Genomic DNA, 23,484 nt, shown 5'->3' on the forward strand with positions numbered 1-23,484 from the left:
GCTGAGAGGAATCAGTGACAGTATTCTCCCGAAGGAGAAAAATGGTACTGAAGCTCATCATTCCAGCATTTCTTGGGGGTTTGAGAAGAGCAAATCTCCCAGTTGCCTGCAACCTGGGTAAGTGGAATGCTGGACTGGAAAAAAAATGTTACAATCTTTGACAAATTCGTTCCTGGAAACATGGGTTTAATTCTGTTTATTTAAGAGTGGGAGGATCAGAAGTATCTTAGGAAAGAGAGCTGAATTGAATCTCTCCTGTTGAGCACATTATCAGGAACCTCTCTTTTATAGTGCTGGGTGACTTTGTGGTTTGTGTCACTAGTCCTAGCTAACGGACACCAGACTCAGGTCAGAGGGAGTTCCAGATGGTTGGGCACAAACTATACCACTTAGAGGCCCAGCTGGCTCTAGTAATCAAATTAAATGTCATTGGGCTATCAATCAATGAATGTATGTTTAGCACCTATTATGTGCCTGACATTGTGAGGGTAGATAGGAAATATAAGAATAGTCTCTTCTCTCATTTGAATGTGCTGTTTATAAGATACAAGTGCACATTCCCCACCACCAATCTCCCCAGTTTAGTCCTCCCCCCCGCCCGCCTCCATGGCAGACAATATTCGCCATACTCCCTCTCTCTACTTTTGGGCATTATAGTCTGCAATACAGACACTGAGAGTTCATCATGTTTGGTCCATTATTTACTTTTGGCACACATCTCCCATCCCGACTGATTCCTCCAGCCATCATTTTCTTAGTGATCCCTTCTCTATTTCAGCTGCCTTCTCCCCTCCGCTCATGAGACAGGCTTCCAGAAATGTGCACTGGTGGAGGGATGGGTGTTTGATCATTGTGTAATTGTAACCCAAACATGACACTTGTAACTTTCTCATGGTGACTCAATAAAATTTTTTAAAAAATAAAAATAAATAAAAATAAAGATACAAGTGCATGTGAAGACAGAAAATAAAAACTAATTTCAATTTCCATTTATGCAAAGTTAAGCACTTGGGGTGATTGATTCACATATGGGAAATTGATTCAAAGTTGGGGGATTGATTCATGTGTTTATAAAAGTACCTCTTAAATATTTTATATGTGATACATCAGACAATTATTGAAACCTACTGAAATATGATTGTGTTCTAGTGGTGAGGCAAACACGTAGTGAGGCATGCAACTTGAACAAGATAAAATTACTGATGAAGTTTCAAAGTCTCATTTGTTACCCAGACTTCATTAATAATAGGCAACAATAATTAGATAACCTATATTAAGCACTACGTGATGTGTACTCTTTCAAGTATTTTACATTCATTATCTAATTTTATCCCCTTTACAATCCTCTGAGATAGTTGTTGTCACTATTCCCAGGATTTGGAAACAACTATGTCCAAAGCTACATAGCCGGGAAGTATCACAGAATGCCAGACTTGAGGCAATCACAAGTTTGGGTGACAATTACATAAGCATTTGGCCTTATTCTTGTACTAATCAAGTTTTTCTCTATAGAGTAAGGAAACAAATTCTAGTTAACCAAAGCAGAAAAAGAGAATAGCCAGTATGTCTTACAAACCAGGCTTGAAAAAAATGCAGGAGCCAATGGATACTTGGCAGCTAATTTTATAGGAAATGCCAACAGAAATAGTCATTTTGGTAGTCTACTCGTAAAATTGCTGCCAGTAGTTACTTGAACAGTTCACAAGTAACAGTCCACAAGTAACCAATGCCATCAGCCCTTCCATCAAGCCTAGGTCATATAACAACATCTGAAAGGTAGTCAAGGAATTACCTGTCTCTATTTAGTCTTAATCCTCACCTCTTTGGGAACTGTTTGGGAACTTTCAAAGAGTGGGGAGATAACACAGTTGGTAGACTAATGCAACAGTAGACAAATGTCCACTGCATTTCTTTCCCTTATGTTACTATGTTCTGTCAGTATTAGTCTTTGGTGCTGAGACTCCTTACTTCCCGCTAACTGTAGTTTTCTATCTTAATATCATTCCTTCCCCAACATAACTTGTCTCCATACCCGAACTCCAGGCCTTTGTGTGATTATTCTGCTTCTGCTGTTATTGCAAGAAACTTGTTATAAAAGAAAATTCTTTCTTCCTGGGAAATATGTGTTTATTGAATCAGTCTTTGATGATTAGATTTTAAATTTCCTCTGATTTGAAAAACGGAAGGAGACAATTTGAATAATTACTCTTGACTTCAAAAGTTTTAAAACATTTAGCCTATCTGGTTCAGTTGCACAAATAATTAAGAATTGCCTATTAAGTCTCAGAACCTCATTAGCAAATGGAAATTCAGGGGGGAATTTAAGGAGTAATAGAACAAATTCTTAACATCAAAGACTTCACAGTTGAGTTCACTGTATCACTGTCATCCTGTTGTTCATCGATTGCCTCGAGCAGGCCCCAGTAACGTCTCCTTTATCCTAGCCCTGGGATTTTAAAAAGTGCCACATTTGAGGCTCTTTCAGGGTCAGGAGAATGAGACCTATCATTGTTACTGGTTTTTGCCATATTGAATACGTCATAGGTAGTTTGCCAGACTCTGCTGTGTGGGCAGGATACTTTTGGTAGCCTGCCAGGTTTTCCAGAGTAAGAACTAGACAACAAGATGTTGTGCAGATGCAAATGCAGCTGCATGCTTCCGGGAGCAGGGTTTTATAGTCTCTGGGTCTTGACGTTGATGGTATTACACGGCACTGGGGGTAGTTGGTGGGTGTAATGCCTACTTACTGGAAGATGGGGGATCTGGGTGGAGGAGGCTCCAGTCCCAATCCGAGCAGGCATGGAGATCAACGCGTCAGGTCCCACACACCTGGGTTCCTCTGCCAGTTCCTTCATGCATGAGGCTCCTCTGAACGTGTAGAGAGTGGTCTTAAGCATGGCTGTGGCTGGAACTGGAGGAGGAGGGTGGGTTGAGTTTCCCTCCCCACCCCGAGCAGAGCCCCGGCAGTGAAGACCTCCGGTTCCAGCCACAGCCATGCTTAAGACCACTCTCCCCACGTTCGGATGAACCTTACGCATGAAGGAACTGGCAGAGGAACCCATGTGTGCAGGACCCAGGGCGTAGATCTCCAAGACTTCTCGGATTGAGACTGGGGCCTCCTCCACCCAGATTCCCCATCTTCCAGTATGTAGGCATTATACCCACAACTGCCCCCGGTGCTGTGTAATACCATCAATGGCCAAGACCCAGAGACTATAAAACCCTGCTCCTGGAAGAGAACAGCACAGAGTCTCCTGCCTCCACACCTTGCTGTTCTCACTGGGACCCGTTGGAGGAGGGTGGGTTGAGTTTCCCTCCTCACTCCGAGCAGAGCCCCAGCAGCTGAAGACCTGCGGTTCCACAGTTGAGTTACAGGAAAATAACTAAACATGTACTTTGTGATATTCTTGTTGTCTTTCTAACCCTTGATTTCAAGAATAGAACAATAAAGCAAATGTATTCTGGATAAAGGCATGATCTGAGTATATCAAAATTTATTACTATTGTGCCATTATCACCTTAATTGAAGATCTTGATCTTTCCTTCTTGCCTTTGTATAAGGCCAAAAAGAGATACATTGGCTACTTTGACAACCTTAAAAGGGACTCAGGGAATGTCAACAGCAGAATGCCTTTTGAAACCAAATCCAGCAATTGCACCTCATTGTTTTCCTCAGTAAAAAATCAGGCAATGATAATTGGGTACAAAGGCTGTGATTTTATTTATTTATTTATTTATTTATTTATTTAGCCATTCTTAATCAGCTGATCTCGGACACGCTTCCTATCAGCTTTTCAACTTCAACCCCAACTTTCTCCAGCACAATCACCTTTACATGGGTGTAAAGCGTCCTAAAGGGTTGGCTTTCAGAGCCGTTCCCAAATGCATTTTCTTGTACTGCTTGTCATACCACTTCTGATGTCGCCAGTGCCTGAGGAGCTATTGGGCATATGAAGACCGATACTTACACATCAGCACGGGCCCTAGCAGAAGAAAGAAGCTGCACAGAAGGACCCATAATCCACTGTGAGCTGGTTTTGTTTTTTCATTGGCGCGGGAAGGAGGGGGTGCATACCTGGTTTATTCCTGGTTCTGCTCTCAGGGATCATTTCTGGTGGACTCTGTAGACTATAAAGGGTTCCAGGTACTGAACCCAAGTTGGCCACAGAAAAGGCAAATGCCCTATCCCTTTACTATGTCTCCAAGCTAAAAAGTATAAGTGTTTAATAATAAGTAGTAGTCTACTTCAGTGTTCTAAATGCTTGTATTAATTAACTGATGTAATTATTGCAACAACTTCTCTAGATATCATCACCATCATCATCATGACCATCATCATCTCCATCTTCCCCATCTTACACAAGAAGCTGAAGAAGTGAGAGAGATTTAAAATGTGTTAGATGGCTGATATAACTAGGAGGCAATAAAATTGTTTCATATTCCAGTATTCTTCTTCCAGTTTGTTGTTATACATTCCACTAAGGATACCCAACTATTTTCTGCATCACTCTAATAACAGAAAAGAGAAAATAATTGCTTTAGTTGTTCTTTCTTATACTTTTAGCTTCAGTTTTTGTTTCCAAAAGCATTTATTAACCAGCATATGCACAATTTTAAAAAATTGCTACATAATTAAAATTTTTTTAGGTTATTGAGTTGATCTATGCCAAAAGTCCTTAAATATAAATATATCAATCTGCTATACAAGAGCAACTGACTTCATTCAAACAATAAGGATCTGCATTATGGCTCCAGCCATCACATACTATTTAGCACAATACTATGATGGATGGAAAATAGATGCTCAATGAAAGAATTTTGAATCAGTGATTATATATGCAAGGATATGAATCTAATAAATGCTCTGAAACCAGGCCTGTCCTCAGGTCCACTGGGATTGAAACGGGAGTTGCTATGAAGAAGTGAAAGAAGTAGCTTGAATGTGATGCTTGGCAGCTGGATGACCCAGCTTCCTATTGGGAGTCTTATTTTGAAAAGTGAAGACCACCCACAAGGGGGGTCACTGGGCAAATGCCAAAATTCCCAGTGGAATAAAGTGACCTTGGATGAAATTAATCTTATGTAAGCAGGACCACACTCATTAATCATTCACAATAAGCTCTTATTTATGAACTAATTTCAAATAAGCATATTGAATCCATTTTCTCAAGTAAAAATGAAGTTGGGTAAATCATAAACAGCTAAATTACAGTCTTGGCACATGCACATTGTTTTGTTTCAAATTTAGGATTATTTGCCTCCTAGAGTGACCTAATACAATAGGAACATTTTGCAAAACACCATAGAGAGTGAGTGTTTATAGAGACTTACAACTGATTTACATTTAAGGAGCAGAAAACTAATTGCAGAGAGACTACGCTACTAAAACATTAAACCTAAGGGACAGCTACAAATGAATGCTTGTAAGAATGCTGATATAACTGCTGGAAACAGACTTTTTAAATTAATTTCCACAACTAGAAATAAGGGTACCCTAAAATGTCCTCAATGAATATGGATCTATTTTAAACAACTTAGGGACAAAGTATCTGTTATATGAGAACATCTTAGTAATATTAGATTAATATCTGGAGTTCTGAGTAGTAATAATTATATCTATCTATATTAGTATAAAATGACAGTATTATAAGAATAATAACAAGGAGATAGCTGCTGGTCAGTTCCCATGATAAATTGCCTTGTTACTTTAGTCACTTTCATTCTCACTAATTTTTCTCTTTTCTTAATAACCACATAAGTATATGAGAAAATTCCTTTCAAAGAAAAGAATTTTAAAAAAACATTTAAAATAAGATATCTAAAAAATACCTTCCAAGCTTCTATTATGAAAATGATATTAGTACACCTAAAAATCCTTTTGATGCAAAATTCTCTTAGAAATTATATATTGCTTTAATATTTTTATTTTCAAACATTACATGGCCTTGTTTTGGTAAATTGTTTCATGCAGCAAAAGCCACTCTGAAAAGTAATAAAAGTGATATTTTTAGGCATTGTGAGTGTTATATTAATCATCAACTCCTATGTACTGTACATAATCCCTTAAAATCATTTGCATCCATGAGTGCATGCCCTTGTGTGTATGAACACACATAATGACCTGTTTTCTCTGAATGCTGTTTGTGGATTTGCTGCTTTGTCATGTCTTGACTGAGGTGGTGTCTGTGAAGGTTTAAATAAAATTTATAGCATGCATCATGTATTGTAAGTTTGTCTGTCATATAATAATCAGCATGCAAAAAAGTCACATATTTGGACTGTATATTTAAGCCTTGTAAGTAATCATATACAAAACAATGCAAAAATGTGAACATTGTATGGCAATTAATAACATCTCTGCCAGTGTAAATACGTTTTTTCCCCCATAAATCATTTCCAGCTTGTCAAAATGGATCTGTGCTGGCAAAGAAACAAGGGTAATGTTTCAATTTTCTCCATCTGGCAAGAAATTTTCTGTTAGATTTCCTCCTTTCCTTTTTCAGTTACAGAATTTATATGAGCAACTACATATAGTTTGATTAAGAAAGGGTGCAGTGAGATAGGATACAGAACAATGCTGAATATTAGGAACTTGACTCTGAATAACTGCTTCAAATTGTACATTCAAGTCACATGTGCATATAACAGAAAATATTTGGTTGTTGAAGCATAAAAATGATTCCCTTTGTAGCAAAACATTGCTCTCATTAAATAAAGCACAAGTTTCTTTTAAAATGTTTTTCCGTTAGGGCTTGAATATATTTTAACTTGTTTGGAGTAATTTCTTCTACTGATTGAGGATGCATTTAAATCTTAAATTTTTTTATCATGTCAATTTAGAACGTTGTAGAAATTCCACTAGCATGTACACATGCACATAAATTTTCAATATGGATCTAAGAATAAATTTACCCTTTCATGTCTTGATATTTAAAACAAACTGATAAAGAAGGCACATTGTGTACACATTGTGCAACAATAGCAAAGAATTATTTAAAAAAATTTTTTTGGTTCTGCTTTTGTGCCCCACCCAGTAATGCTCAGACTTACTGTTAGCTCTGCACACAGTGGTCATTACTGGTTTTGCTCAGTAGCACCACATGCAGTGCTGGGGTTAGATTCAAGTTCAACTGTTAGCAAAACAATTGCTCTACCTGCTCTCATCAGGAGGATATGAATCCATCCCCAAGCACCAACATCTATTTATTTTCACATATACTATGGGTAATACTCCAATTTCTTTTATTGTGTGTATCAAAAATAGTAGCCCTTATATAACATGTTATTGTTTTTAGGTATTCAGTCATCTATAGCATGATAGGAAGCAGGTTTGGCAAAAATGATGTATATTTAAGTACATGTGTCTTATGGAAAATGTTGCACAACTTTATAGCCACGCTGATAGTTGCCTGTATAGCACCTCTTCCCAGTATCTCTGCACAGATAATTCAGAAGTATAGGAAAATTGGTGCTCTTATATTAGATTTTGAACTGTTGCAAAAGATTCCTTGAAGATCTCAATTTTTTCTCCTAAATTAAAAAGAAGTGATTATTAATATTTATTAGTTCCATAATTGTATTCTGGCAAGGAAAAAGATGAAGAGAAAGAACTGTGCTAGGTTGTAGTTGGAGAATTCAGAGCAGATAATCAACAATTTGGGGCATGAACCTCCAGATAAACTTGTACAAATGAGTGAACTATGAGCCTTTCCCCCAGGAGGGTGATCAGCACAGTTATCTATGGTCACAGCAGCAAACCAGTGTTTGCATTTGTTGTGTATGACTTTTTTTAATCATGTAGGTCTTTGAAGAGGTGGCTCCAGTGCATGGATATTAATCACTTAGGGCCAGGATGTTTCAGTTGTACCTTACCCTTGTTGAGGATACTTTTAACTGCACATATGGAACATTATTTGTCTTTCACTCCACTGAGACTCGTAGAATGTCAGGACACAACAGATGATTAAAGGATTGGGAAGCAACCTTCACTCTGAATAACTTTGTCTTAAATTGTCAGCAGATCAGACCTTCAGTGCGATTTGACAGTATGGGTTTCTTTCACTTAAGTTTTGTGGGCATATGCCAAAAGTCACTTGTACAAAACTTTATCTATGAAAATTGCTAGGAATGAAAGCTTAGGAAATGAAGCATTACCAAAGAAATGATTTATTCTCGCCCCTTCCCGCTTACCCCCTTACTCTTCTCCCTACCTATGGACTGATCTGTTATTCCATCTACAACTCTCATCATTATCTTTTATTTGGGATGATGATCTCTCCACACTGAGAGAAATTATCCTCACTCTTTACTGATTTTATTTAAACATGACTTTCTTTGTTTCCCTTGCCATGGTCTTGTTATATTCAAAGCACTTTATGTGTAGATTTTGTAAGTTACCCAAACTTTGCAACAAATGAATTGCTAGAGCTACTTGCATAAACATTCCTCGGAAACAAGGTATAATTTTATGTTCAGGTCATAATATTAATATTCCAACAAAATATATTTGAATCTAAAAGTTAATACAATCACAATGAAGATGAGCAAATATTGCAATGCTAAAATTTTAGCTACGGTATGTTTAAGCGAAATCACATAATTATCGGAACTGAAGATTTCTCAGTGTGCGGGGCAATGATGGGGCACAATGGGAAATGGGAAGGTTGGCATCTGAGTCATCTACTCTCCTGTTAGGGATCATTTGCCATTTCAGGCTATTACTTGACCAGAAGCAGGGAAGGATGGGCAGGAAACTTAGTTTGCCTCTGAGGAACTCAAAGTTTTCCCTTTTCCTTCCCTTTCTTGTGGTTGGATGCAGCTCTGTAAAAGATTACATTTTTAAGGGTCAGGTTGCCTCCCTTGTTTTGAAAAGTTGTGACATTCATTTTCCACAGGGCAGTGATTTGGGCCAAATAGGTGCTCATGGTTCCCTCCAGCTCCTAAGTGCTGTTGATTTTTAATCTTCCTTGGTCTCTGCTTGTTATCTTTAAACTGGGAAAACTTATTTGTATTGCTCTGTAAAGTCTTGAGGAAATGCTTCCATATCTATGGTAAACTTTTCTTTACTCCCAGCTACTGAATTGTACTTACAGAAATTCGGTCCCCCATCTGAAAAGAGATAAATAAGTTGCTGATTTTCTTTTGAGGTCCAGTGACAAAAAGTTGTATGTGGGAGTCTTCTGGAATTGGTAATTGCTTAGTTGCATGATTCTCATTTGAATGGTCCAGAAGTGATCATAAAAGGTCTTATAAACTCAAAGGAATTAAGCTGCATTTTCTTACCAAAACAAAGTGAAAATCAAGTGAAAGATTAAGTTGTAAGCAAGTAGAAAGTTTATTAAAGTTGGGGATCAAATTATCATCTTTTCCACACTTGGCTCTATTTTTTTGTTGGAACAAGCCTCCCAATGAGACTTTATAGAGAATGTGTGTCTGCAGCTTATACATATATGTATATGTAAAGTTAACATATGTGTAGAGTAATTAAAAAGATAGAAATAATAATGTAAGATGTTCTAGTAAGATTTTGGTTGCATTGCTCTTTTTTCTTAGGATGTAGTTTATTTTTCTTTTGTTACTACACTTAATCACAACTTAAAAATAGAAATTGCTCTTGCCACTCACCAAGAGATTAAGATCATTTCTAAAAGAACTGTGAGCTACATCAGTTAATCTAGTTCCACCTTCACCAATAGGGAAATTGAGGTCTAGAATGCCTGTTTGATTTGCCTGAAGCTCTAGAGATTGAGACAACCAGAACCAATAAAGTAAAACGATTTCAGACTCATGCTTTGAAGCTGAACATATCTAGAAACACTTTAAGTTCATTTCCACAATAATATGGACAGGTAACACTTTCTTGTACAATGATTGTGTGTAGAGATAAAAATTGTAATATTTTGAGCTTTTGACCTTTTTATGGTCAAATATAATCAATTTTCCATTTATTAAGAGTTTTTCCATTTAGTGTTATTTCATTTAAACTGTGCTGCCTAATTTACTAGATTTGATTGATCTATTGATATCATCTTTTCATTCTTAATAGTATTAATTAGAGTAGTAAAAGTAAAAAGAATAAAACTTAATTTCCTCTTAGAGTCCTAAGGGATTTGTGTGGGTCAATTTATTAATGAAATGTGAAGAACATTTGGCAAACCCACCAAATGAGACAAAGCATTGTAAAGAGCCTTTAGAAAGAATTGGTATCTAATGTTAATGTCTGTGGAATGGAACTGTCATGGGATAATGGCCTTTTGATGGCACAGAAAATGCCAAGACAGAGATAAGACATTTATTTTTAAAGCACTAGACAATCACCTTTGGACAGTGTCCTTCTACCAGGTCTTTATTTCTAATAGACCAATAATTGATATGGATGTAATTATTTTTCTTGATGGATATGATATAGTAGGCATGGCCTTGCTCAGTCTGTGAAATCATTGAGTTGCTGCATCCTCAGTGGTCACCAGAATGAGCCTTTTATCCTTTATTCACACAATCAGACTTCTTAGTCTCTATAATTATTTTTCCTCTGTATATCAAGTGTAGCTATATATTTTTTTTCTCTCAGTACCAAATATGGCTCTCAGGTATATTACTAGAGTGATCACAGATTCAGTGCTTTCTTATTCCTGAATTGCATCATTTCAGGCAAGCTGAAACCCTGAATCTATGGTTATCCTAGTGATGTAACCATTAGCTTTTCAGTTCCATATAAACAAAAGTCTATGTGTATGCATGTATGGGTATGCATATGATGCAGTAAATGTTTTTAATATGAGGACTATGTTTGCAATGATTTTTGGTTTTTTAAAAACCCAAAGTTCAAAAACTCAAACTATGTAAAAGTTTCCAAAAAATATTTCTGTTGAAAAAGTATTTGTTGTAGAATAAAAAAAATCAATGATATAGTCAGTTTTGGGCTGGAGTGATAGCACAGTGGGTAAGGCATTTGCCTTTCATGCAGCCTACCCGAGTTCGATTCCTCCGCCCCTCTGAGAGAGCCTGACAAGCTACTGAGAGTATCCTGCCCTTACAGCAGAGCCTGGCAAGCTACCCATGATGTATTCGATATGCCAAAAACGGTAACAACAAATTTCACAATGGAGATGTTACTGGCGACCACTCAAGCAAATAGATGAACAATGTGAGGACAGTGTTATAGTGCAGTCAGTTTTATAGAACTCATGATATTATTGTCATTATTGTTCAGAGAAAACTCTTATGCATTTGTGCATGTATAAGTGTGTATATATACATACTTGTATATATACACACATACATAGATTCACATGCTCATGAGCACTAGCACAAGGGGCAGGCAGATGCCCAGCACCTTCTCTGGGTAACTGGTTACTGTCACTCTCTAACAGAAAGTAATGAAATGCCAGTAAAATATCTCTTATTTGTTATTAATCTCGTTTGAAGGAAACATGAGACAATGTAGGTGGTTTGGTTTGACTTTTTATTTGCTATGAGTGTGGTAATTTTAGCCACACACTATCTTGAATGTATGCTTAATGGATTTCAGCTTAATGGATTTCTTGAGTCAAGTTATGGTCTTGCTACAATAAAGTGTATTCCATAATGCTAGAGGATAATGCACCAAAAAAGAAAAGACCTTTGACCTTATTTTGCCTACCCATAAACTCCATCAGAGTTTGAATGGCAAGAGGAAGAGTTCATCTTTTGTCTCTTGTCCTAAACTTCTCCGATACATGTCTTGAATTTTTATTCAAATTACTGTGGGCTTTAATTTATTCAGTCAAATGTCAACCAAGTGTTGTTTATCCTGTGGATTACATTCATGCTCACTGCAGAATTCTCTAACATTTGATTTCTAATTATTTTCTTGTTTATCCATGTGGTAGGATGTTTTGAATATTACCTTCTGACCACTGACCAGTTGGAATTATAATTTTCTCTTTTTTCTAAGCATCTGGTAGTAAAATTTGGCATGTCTATAGCCTTAGCAAATCTGAAACTGCATTGCCAGCACTTTTATTCAGTATAGCACCTTCTTCCTTGTATATTGTACTTAAATAATCCAATGTATTATTACTATTAGAATCCAATAGTGCTTTCAATGTATAATTTTAATCTTCCTGAGATTCCTGAACACAAGCTATTCAGAAGGATCTTGAAGTACAGCTCCTGGAATTTCAAAGTAAAAGAAAAGCAAAATTGACTCAAGAAGTGGTAAAGCTTCTTTTATAAAACAGATCAATCTTGAGTTCCTGCCTGCTCCCATCCACCATCTTGCATTCTATTTTTAAACCTGCTTCCTTTTACCTTCCTCTTCCTCCCTCCAAAGATATAAGAGGAACTCATCTTTGAACAAGACAAATACCTCTGCCTTGAACAGCTAAAGTCCTATGGGAAGGGAAGCAGATGGAAAGGCAAAAAATAAATGATAGACATAATAAGAAGAAAGTCTGTAGCATGTCAAGAGGTTATAGGCACAGAGTAAAAAATAATACTGATGAGTAAGGTGATTTAGTTGTACTCTGTTAGGTAGGGGATCAACGAGATTCAGTATTAAATAGCATGGACAGTCTTACCCTTAGTGCAAAAGTATAATTTAAATAGAATCCTGAAGAAAGTGAGAGCTTTAGTCATGTAGATATCAGAAGGAAGAGCATCCTCATCAGAGTAAAGACCCAGAGCAGAAATGTGCATTGTCTGTGATAAGAGCATTAAAGAGACCCAGTTTGTCTGAGGGAAAGAGAGAAATGAGGAGAGTAGTGGAGAAGAGGAAAGATTGCTCAAAAAACTACATAATATTGGGTATTATAGGCATGGTAATTACTTTGGCAACCATCCTGAGTGAAATATCAAATGATAAACCATTGCATGAAAGAGTCATCTTATCTACTTTTAAAAGGGAAGACTGTAGTTACTGTGCTAAGTAAAATTATAGTCAATATTAGAATCAAACATGTTGGAGATCATTTTGATAACTTAGTAAAATAATGATGATGTCCATGATCATGAGGTAGCCATTTAGGAGCCATTAATTTTTTTTCAGAGTCTGGGTATAGTTTGAAAGGTTTAGCCAGCAAGAATGTGAGTTACTAGATAAGGACCAGGAGGATCACGCCATAGTTTGGAAACTGGCACCACATTCTGGGGAAAAAGGCAGTTGGGATGGAGAAGGAACCACTAAGTAAATGATGATTGGAGGGATCTCCCAGGATGGGAGATGTGTGCTGAAATATTATGGCCTCTTAGTATCCATATTGCAAATCATAATGCCCAAAATTAGAGAGAGAGTAAGAAAGATTGTACCTACTACAGATGCAGGGAGTGGGATGGGGTGGGCTCAGCGGGTGGGACACTGGAAACAATGGTGGTAGAATATGTGTACTGGTGCAGCGGTGGGTGCTTGAGCATTGTGTGACTGAAATGTAATCATGCAAGTTTGTAACCATATCTCAAGGTGATCCAATAAAATTTCTTAAAAAATACTGAAACACCAATAATAAAAAAGAGAAATTGCTTCTCTTAAATAAAGAAAAAAAGAATGCAAGCTACAGAGGAATTGGTGATAACCACAACTATCTTACCTTACCAAAAAGGAAAATTCATCAACTGATTTAGGTAATGCTGTATGGAACAGATGTTGAAAAAATTTCAACTTAGGGTTATGAGTGTGATAGGTCTATGAGAGTGAAAGTGTTGATTAGCCCAAAGTCTGACGAAAGGGTCTCAAAATTCAGAGAGATTCCAGCACATGAATATTAAAAACAGAATATTGCATAACTAAAAGATAATTCTAGATAGAGATAAAAAGAATTTTTTAGGAAATATATCTATTGCCCTTTCTTCCTATTCTTTGTAGTAAGTTAATAAAAAGAAGAGAAATTAAAAGGAAACAAGAACAGATGACCAGGGAATTTGGAGGGATATCAAGAAAGTTAATGCCCTGAGGTTGGCATGAAAATGGAGTAAGAAGTCACACATACATTTTTCACTTTCCCACCCACTGGTTGAGTGTAAAGGACTCTGAGGACCTTGAGGAGGGCAAAGTAATGAGGTGTGAGGAGCTTGATTGCTGGATGACTGCAAGAAGCTGAATCCCTTACTGCCAACCTAGACTGTGATGTGGGCAAGAAGTGACACAAGTTACATTTCTCTGTATTAGACCTTTGAAATTTAAAAAAAAAACAGATGTTAGCCTACCCTGAGTAAAACAAGATTTGATGTCATTTTATAGGCAACAGCATCTAGAGAAATTGATCACATTTTATTAGTATACACATCAGTGTTTTTCATTATTGTCATTAAAGAAGTACTTTCAATGAGAAATGCCTTGTTTTAAGTTAGGATTATATATTAAAAGCAATAAAATACTTTTCAAGAAAATTATTTATACTTCCTTGTAATAGGTCAAAAAAATTGTTCTAAGTGAGGCAAGATTCAGCAAAGCCAACTTCCCACTTGGACTAAGTTGAACCAAGATTGTCCATGATTTGTTCTTGATGCTCACCTTTTATTAAATCATAAAATTGCTGGAAAACTGTTAGCCTTTATAAGGCTCATCATTGATCAATTTTTGAACAATTGTAGTTGTTAAAAATATTTACCTTTTCCTACCTCCCTCCCTGCTTCACAAAGGTGATTAGAGGCTGCCCTAAAAGCCTCCATCCCTCTGAGCCTGGCAAACTACTGAGAATATCCCACCCATAAGGCAAAGTCTGGCAAGCTATCCATGATGTATTCGATATACCAAAACCAGTAAATAAAATGGGTCTTATTCTCGTGACTCTGAAAGAGTCACCAATATGGCAGCATTAAGAAGAATGAGGAAGGAGAGGCTGATAAAATCTCAAGGCTGAACTAGGCTGCCAAAACAAAAAAGGACAAAAATGACTGTACTTTTAATGCACATATGCTAGCATCGGATGCATCCATCTAGAACCTGATGGTAGAAGTGAGAAAGATCAAATATGACATCATAGATCTTACTTAGATGAGAAGTCATCAATCACATCATGTTTTCATCACTGGAGAAGAACTGTTCCTTGGAACATGGGACAAAAGAGGTGTCAGTGGTGTTGGTGTCCTCGTCAACACAAACTTGGCCATGAGCATTGATTCATTCAAATGCCTAACAACCAGAATCAGATGATTACACTTGAATAGATGTGGTTCGCTACCAGTAGTTTCTATCTTTGTTGTCTACACACCCACATCCAATTATGATGAAGGAGAAATTGAGAAGTTCTACATGGAGCTGGAGAAGTTCTATAAAGAAGACCACACCTTCAACAAGATCATTGTCAGTGATTTTAATGCCAAGATAGGACCAAGAAGATCAGCCAGAGAACCCCACATCAGGACCCATGGCCTAGAATGGAACGGACAGGGTGAGAGACTAGCTGAGTTCATCATATTGACCAAGACCATCCATGGTAACTCACAGTTCCAGAAGGCCAAATCTAAACTTTGGACATGGGAGTCTCCCGGTGGACGGTCTACTACAAAATTGACCACATCATATTCAATCGACGGTTTTTCCTGACCGATGTCACTGTTGTCCCAAAATTCCAAATGGGATCTGATCACTGTCTCCTTCATGCAAAATTCTAATTCTGGAGTGGGGAGAAAGGGCTGCAAAGATTAAGAAGAGAACTCCCAGAACGACCACCAACTGGGACTCTTTGGCACTATTGTGGCAACATGGGAAGATGCAGTCGTTGATAACATTGACAAAGAATACAATCGACTGGTTCAGCACCTCCACGATCCTGCTAGGAATGCTGAGAGAGAGATAGCCACAAAAAGACGCCTGTCTTCGAAAACTCTTTAGCTCATTTGCCAACGTGGCTTGGCGCAAGCCTCAGGCAACTGCAAGTGAACATCTGAGCTTGCAAATCAGTGGAGAAAAGTAATAAAGGAAGACCTCAAAAGAGAAGAGCAGCAGTGCTGGCAGATGTGCCAGAAGCTGGGAAAAACATTTGCAATGCCCGCCTGTCCTTCGAAAACTACAAGACCAGGATGACTGCCCTCCAATGTCCTGATGGATCTATCACATCTTCCAGAAGGGCAATGGAGAAGAACACCATTTTGTCAGTAAAGAAGCGAACAGCACCCATCCCAGACAAGGTCAAACCCGAACACCTGAAGAACCTGCCATAAGTACTCATCAATAAACTGGCCTGGTTCTTCACACACTACCTGTCTGAAGGCACGGTTCTGTCCCAATGGAAAACCAGCAGGACTGTACTACTGTACAAAAAGGGAGACATCCACAACATTGTCAGCTATTGCCTGATTTGCCTGTTGTCTGTCATCTACAAGCTGTTTACTAGTCATCCTGAATAGGATTGGCAGAACACCAGATGAAGGACAACCATGTGAGCAAGCAGGGTTCCAAAAAGGATATAGCATGATCGACCACATCCACATGATTTCCAAGCTCATTGAGGTTTCTTGGGAGTTTAAGATGCCACTCTGTCTAACGTTCATTGATTTAAAGATGGCCTTTGGTTCTGTTGAGACTGAAATGGTCATTGAAGCCCTAGCCAAACAGGGCATTCAAAATAAATACATCAGGATCCTCCATGAGCTGTATTATAGATTCACTACCCGGATCTTGATCATCCATGTCAAGAGAGAGGTTTGGCAGGGTGATACCATTTCACCGAAATTCTTCACTGCCTCCCTCGAGAATGTCATATTGCGACTGGAATGGTAAGGAATGGAAGTGAAGGCAGATGGTCAGCAACTACATCACCTCCACTTTGCTGATGACATTGTTCTAATAAAACCAAACATCAGACAAGCGGCACAAACTCTGGCCGACTTCAACCGTGAGTGTGGAAAGGTTGGACTATAGCTGAATCTCCAAACAAAGACAATGTTTATGAGAAACATTCTCGTTCCTGATGTTTCATAAGCTCTCAATGGAACGAACATCTTCGAATGCAAGAGTTATGTGTACCTAGGTTGAGAAGTCAACAGTAGAAATGACCTGGCACCTGAGTTGCGCAGGACGAAGAGAGTGGCTTGCAACGCCTTCAAGAGAGTCAAAGAAAGAGCTAAGAGGCCAAAGAACCTCTGGCTCCAGGCACATCTCTTTGATTCCACTGTTCTTCCTGCATTAACATTTTCCTCAGAGACCTGGGCTCTATGAAAACAGGAAGAAAAACTATTCAGTTCTCCCAAAGAGGAATTTAAAGCACTATGCTTGGAGTATCACGCTTCACACAAATGAGAGAAAGAATCCCAAGTTCTGACCTCCGTCGGCCATCAAGAATCAGGGATACTGTCTCGTTGCCAAGGTGTTGGAAATCAGATGGGCTGGACACATAGTGAGATTTGAAGACGACTGCTGGACTAGAGCCATTACCAACTAGATTCCATGGTATTTCTAAAGATCATGTTGCCGCCCACCTATGAGATGGTCAGACTTCTTCATCAAGACCCTGAATGATCGGTTTGAGGCTATTTGTGTTCCTAAAATGAGCAGATGCCATTGGGCTACACTACCACATTACAGGGATGAATGGAGACATTATTGGGGTCCACTCAGCAAGTCGATAAGTAACAGGATGTCAAGTGATCATGTGTCCCCCTCTCTACCTTTCTCCCTTCCTTCCTTCTTCCTTCCTTCCTTCCTTCCTTCCTTCCTTCCTTCCTTCCTTCCTTCTTCTTCCTTCTTCCTTCCTTCCTTCCTTCCTTCCTTCCTTCCTTCCTTCCTTCCTTCCTTCCTTCCTTCCTTCCTTCCTGTCTTCCTTCCTTCCTTCCTTCCTTCCTTCCTTCCTTCCTTCCTTCCTTCCTTCCTCCCTCCCTCCCTCCCTCCCTCCCGCCTTCCCTTCCTTCCTTCCCTTCCTTCTGACGTCACAGTGTTCCAGAGGAAAGCCTGGGATTTTTTCCTGTGATTATCAGCCAGTCAAAAGGCAGTTAAATATATGGGCCCTCAAACACAAGGTTTCTTTGGCACTCTGGTTCCAGAGATTACCTGGGCAACCATGAGCAGTGGTGGTGGTGTCTCCTGGGTTGCACTTAGTGATTTTTGGAGAACCATAAGTTGCCATGGTTTGTACTGGTGTTAGCTGCATGCAAGGCATGTACCTCAATCTCTGTACTATCACTCTAGTCTCTCTTACATGTGATTGATTTACTTAACAAACAATAAAGACTGAGCATTATCTCACCCAAAATTTAAAAAGGTAAATCTTACTTCTATACTGATATTACTCTTAGAGGAAACTGCATCTTGGATAATAAAACCTTCAAAGGAACAAAAACCTATTGGTAGTTGTTGAAGACTTTTCAGAGTCTCAAAGAGAGAAAACAAACCTGCGTTTGCATTAGCTACTATTCATTTTGCAGCCATGGAATCTCTTGGTTTTCACATTTCCATATTTTCACCACACATTAACAAGCATAAGGAAAAATGTTAAATGTGAAAACAGTTCGATATTTGTCAATAGAAAGGATGCTTCGGAAAAGCTTCCTGCCACACTGATTCACAGAGTGCTGACTTACATGATTTCATAAATTCGGTTACCTACTTGCGAAGTTATCTGGTGCTTAAAATGTAATAAGAGTTGGAGGCTTTTTTCTTTGTTTTCACTGTGAAAAACTGTGTTTCCTTTAGAGGAGCTCACAATTTATATACTGAAAATATATAAAAGAATTATGTGTCAACAAAATGGTGTTTAAGGTTTTAAATCATCCTAACAGTCAGCCCTGAGACTTCCTCACTAGACATCTCAGAGACTTTATGAAAGTTTTATTCTACAATTCCCTGCTTGCCTTTACTCTTAGCTGCTTCTTCCAGCTATTCATATGGTTTGAAAAATAGGGTTTATATGCTTTAAGTTGCAAGGCATTTAGAATTTTCATAATCTCTTTATTGTGGTTGAAACAGTCAAAATATGAAGTGTACTGTTGATAATATTTCACTGTTCTCTTGCTAGATTAACTAGGGCAAGATGCTAACATTTGTGGCATATTTTAAAGAAAACTTGTGCTCCATTTTTAAAAGAAAACTTTTGTCATAAGCAATATTAAAATAATAAAATTAGTTTGAACATTTAGCAAAGATCATGGAACAGGGTAGTAATAATAGAATAGAGACATTAAACTCAGTTCTTCAGATTCAGAATTTAACCTTGTTACTTTACTATCTTTTATAAGATACGGTAATATATTAAGCACCTCATGTACAATCAATAAGTCTTTGTTTAGTCTATAGAAGTATATCTCAATCTTCACATAGCTAAATGTCAGATGCAGCTATCTACATGATAAAAGGTAGGTAGAAAAATTTCCACTGCAAGGACTGGGGGATAGTATAGAGGGTAGAGCACTTGCCCTGCATGCAGCCAACCCAGGTTTGATCTCTGGTACCACATATGTTATCCCAAGCCCACCAGGACCAATCTCTAAGAACAGAGTCAGGAGTAAGTCCTGAATAAAACCAGGTGTGTCCCTAAAATAAACAAAAAATTCCCTTGCATATTACCCATTAAAAATTAAATATCTTGGGCTGGCGAGGTAATCCAAAGGGCTGAAATACATGCTTAAATTGGGGAAGCCCTAGTCTTGATCTCAAGTACCACATGATTCCCTGAGCAATTTTGGGAGTGGTTGCTAAGCAATGCTGTATATGTGTTTGCAAACATATACACAGAAAGAAATATCTTTAAGATTTCAAGAAATCAGTTATATGCCCTTTTGTTTTATATAACTTGTTTTATAGTTACCCTAAGTTTATTCTAACAATGTATGTCCCTAAAGACTGTTGCTTAGTTAGTATCTCATTGATGGATTTGAATACATATTTTGTTTAATGATTACTACATTCCAGATATTATATCTGTTCTTTACCCTCAGGAAACTTAGAGTCCACCAGTAAAAGCTAAATGAAAGAGGTACATTCAGTAATGTTTTAATTAGACCACTTTACTTACAGGAGTTAGTCCATATTTCTTTATAGTTAAAGAGATTATAGAGATTATTAGAGGAAGAAATGACCACAATAGCTCAGAGAAAGCTGATTCGTTTACCTTTAGAAAAAGCAAGAATTGAAATAGTTCTATCTCTAGGGGGTCCTGGGATTTCAGTAGTTTCAGAGCAGGGACTCAGGATTTTTTCTATGCTCTCTCCACTTAAGTTACATCTTAACTTCTGCTTACTTGTGTTTTATGGTTTTTAAAAATTACTTCTTGTAAGAACTTAAAATGATTTTTCTTTATATAATGACCTTCAAAATGTGGCTGTTACTTATAACTTATCTTCTGTATTCCTTCATTCAAAACACTTACAAGCATAATAGAACTTTCTCTCTTATGGTGTATTATATTATTGACCTATGCCTTTGTATTAGGCAGAAAAACCAGAATGAATAATGAAGAGGGGCAGGAAGAAATATGTTTGAAAAACAGAACCATGTACGGTTTAATCTTGAAACTTGAATATTTGAGCACAAAGTACTAAGAAGTATGAGTGGAGGAGTCAGGATTCATGTTCCAATACATTTCAAATGAGAAATCATTATCTCACGCAAGGGAGTTATAAGGTCACATCTCTATTTTAGATAGTGCAGGCAGATAAAAGATATACATGGACAACTGGAGATTGGAGACTGAGAAACAAGAGTGGAGGATGGTCATGTAGGATATTAAAAATATTCTAACTACTGGCAAGGACAGTAGTAGAGCACTTGCCTTGCATATGTGAATTCCTGTATTCAATCCCTAGCAGCACACACACACACACACACACACACACACACACACACACATACACACACACACACACTCAGCAAAAGGGTACCGATAAGAAAGTTTATGTAGGAGTGGAGAGGAAATAATATTTTAAAGAAGCATTTCTTTTTAGACATATAAACATAAAGAAATATAGAATCTAAAATAAAATATTAAGGCATAGTGGGTAAAGGAGAGAAAAAACAAGTTTCTTTTTGACCAAGTTGATGTGTAACATTAGTTGAGATATATAATAAACAAATGAATGTAACTTTGAGAGTGACAGAGGAGCCATTATATTGGACATACCTGGGAATTAAGTATAATGAATTAAATTCCACAGCTGAAGAGGGAGACAATGCTATTATAATTAATGAAGTGATTCAAATAGCTTCTCTTCAAATGGCTGACAAAATACAGTTGGAAGTTAAAGAGATGGGATAAGAACAAGAAAGGAAAATCAAAGATTCATCAAAAAGTTGTGGAGAAAATAATTTGCAATCAGAGCTGACCACCGCACCTGATATACCGGTAACCATGCCCTCCCAACTTAAGACCTTGCAGGATCACTGGTAAAAGTTTTAGCTTTTGACTCTGATATTATAATGAGAGGGTATTCATTACAGTAATAAAGAAAACTGGTTTGAGAAATAAAGCTGTTTATGAATTCTTCAAACTAATACTTACTCTAAGGTGTACTCTTTTGAATATTTTAGGAGGCAAAATTTGCTTATCATTTACAAATAACTGTGATAAATTGGAGAATGATTTAGGAAAATAAGGTAATTAGGAAAAACTGAGGTTGGTAAACAAGGGTACAGGTAGTTCTATCTATTGACAGAATAGTGTAAATGATTGCTTTTCTCTTGGTGCAGTGGTAGTGAGAGATGGATTTTAGTGGACTAAAAATAAATAGGCTTCAAAAGTGTAAAGAGAGCATGCGAAAGTTGGGAGATGATATAGCAGTTAAGGTACATACGTAATATATGCTCTCCTTTGGTTTGATTCCTGGTGCCACATGGTCCACTGAGCATCACTGGGTGCAACCCAGAGGCCTCCAGCACTGCCAGAGTGGTCCACATAATCCTGACCACTACAGGATCCAAGCAGCACTGCTTTCTCTGGGTTTTGCTTGAGAACACTGACCTGGTTGATCAAGAATTGCCGGTGGGAACCTTGGGCTTCCTGAGCACTGCTAGAGGGCCACCTACCCAAAAGAAAGCAAGCACGTAGGTGGCAGGGGGTAAGAGGACAGCTCAGTTGGCAGAGCATATGCTTTGCATACACTGGAACCTAAGTATGAAAACCATTGGCACTACATCTGGCCTCTCCTCACCCATCAGCATCATCAAATGTAGCCCTGGGTTTTCCCACTGCAGGATCTGAGAAGATCCTCTTCCTGGGGCCCTTGAGAAATACCAGATCCAGTTAATTGACTATCACCAGAAATGGTGCCAGAGTCACCTGAACACTTCTTGGGAGACGTCTTCCCTCCCTCACCGTCTCTCAAGAGACTATTCAAATATCAGAATCAAGAAAAGTGTTTCAATGTTTGAGAAGAAGTATAACACAAATTAATAATCAGTGTTTCATCTTCCTGAAATCAGGTTTATTTAGGAATACCTCCTCAATGAAAGTTTCTTGGTTTGTTTCAATATAAATATTCTCTGGATATTATTTAGGTTAATACTAGTCTGTGCTCACTTCAGCAGCATATATACGAAAATTGGAATGATACAGAGAAGATTAGCATGGCACCCATGCAAGGTTAATACTAGTCATAGGCAATAGAACAATCCAAATTAAAATGGCTTTGAAACATAAATAATCCATTATGCTGTTATGCCTTATATAACTAAAAAGTTAAGACCTTAGTTACCCTACCTTGTCTTCAAAAATTTTTAAAAAGTTGTGTTCATTATAGTTTTCAAAATGTTCATCTAATCCTAAGATTGGTTCCTCTTATGATAGTAAGGTAAATACTGATACTGATATAATCCACCCCAAAAGTGGACAACAGAGTCAAATTCCAGCATAGCACTGAGAGTACCTTTTGAAGAAAGCAAGAAAGATTGCAAGTACCCACTACACTGCTCAAGTAGAAGCTGAATATTTTGGGAGGTTTAGAGAGCCACTCATTTTTTTGCCTAAGCTTCCTGAAGGTTAAAGAACTCACCTCAGAAACAGATTAGGAACTAGATTTTCTCATGGAGTCCTGGGCCTGAGAAAACCAGGGCTGGCTGATAGTTATTTCAGAGTTCCATGATAGAATGAACCAGCCCCAGAGCTTGTACCTTCTCATTTCATTCTGTGTAAGAAATGAAATCAGTGAGTCAGTCCCATTTATACTTTGTCTGAAGATGCCCTGATGACAATTCGGTTCTTGAATGTGGTACTTAGATGTGGCAGAACTCAGGGCCATCAAGGCTATTTTTGTTGTGTTCACCAGGAATCATGGGGTATCTGGATTGGATTTTAGTTTTCTTACATGCTAAGTATATGCTCTACCATTTGAGCTAAGTCCCTGGCTCTGTTCAAAGACATTTTAGGGAGCATCTATTATATGCAACATGCTGCAGCACTGTAGCATTGTCACCCCATTGTTCACTGATTTGCTCGAGCGGGCACCAGTAACATTCTCCATTGTGAAACTTGTTGTTACTGTTTTTGGCATATTGAATATGCGAAGGGGAGATTGCCAGGCTTGCCATGTGGGCAGGATACTCTCGGTAGCTTGCTGGGCTCTCCGAGAGGGATGGAGGAA

At 37.9% G+C, this 23,484-nt stretch overlaps 1 non-coding gene across 1 annotated transcript; it reads left to right on the forward strand.

Moving 5' to 3' along the window:
* Positions 1-22,416: 22,416 nt before the first annotated feature.
* LOC130032195 (U6 spliceosomal RNA) lies at positions 22,417-22,523 on the forward strand. The gene has a single exon (XR_008793752.1). It is a non-coding gene; the product is annotated as a U6 spliceosomal RNA (small nuclear RNA).
* The last annotated feature ends 961 nt before the right edge of the window (positions 22,524-23,484 follow it).

The sequence above is a fragment of the Sorex fumeus genome, unplaced genomic scaffold (genome assembly GCF_029834395.1).
Source record: "Sorex fumeus unplaced genomic scaffold, SorFum_2.1 ptg000047l, whole genome shotgun sequence".
NCBI lineage: Eukaryota > Metazoa > Chordata > Mammalia > Eulipotyphla > Soricidae > Sorex > Sorex fumeus.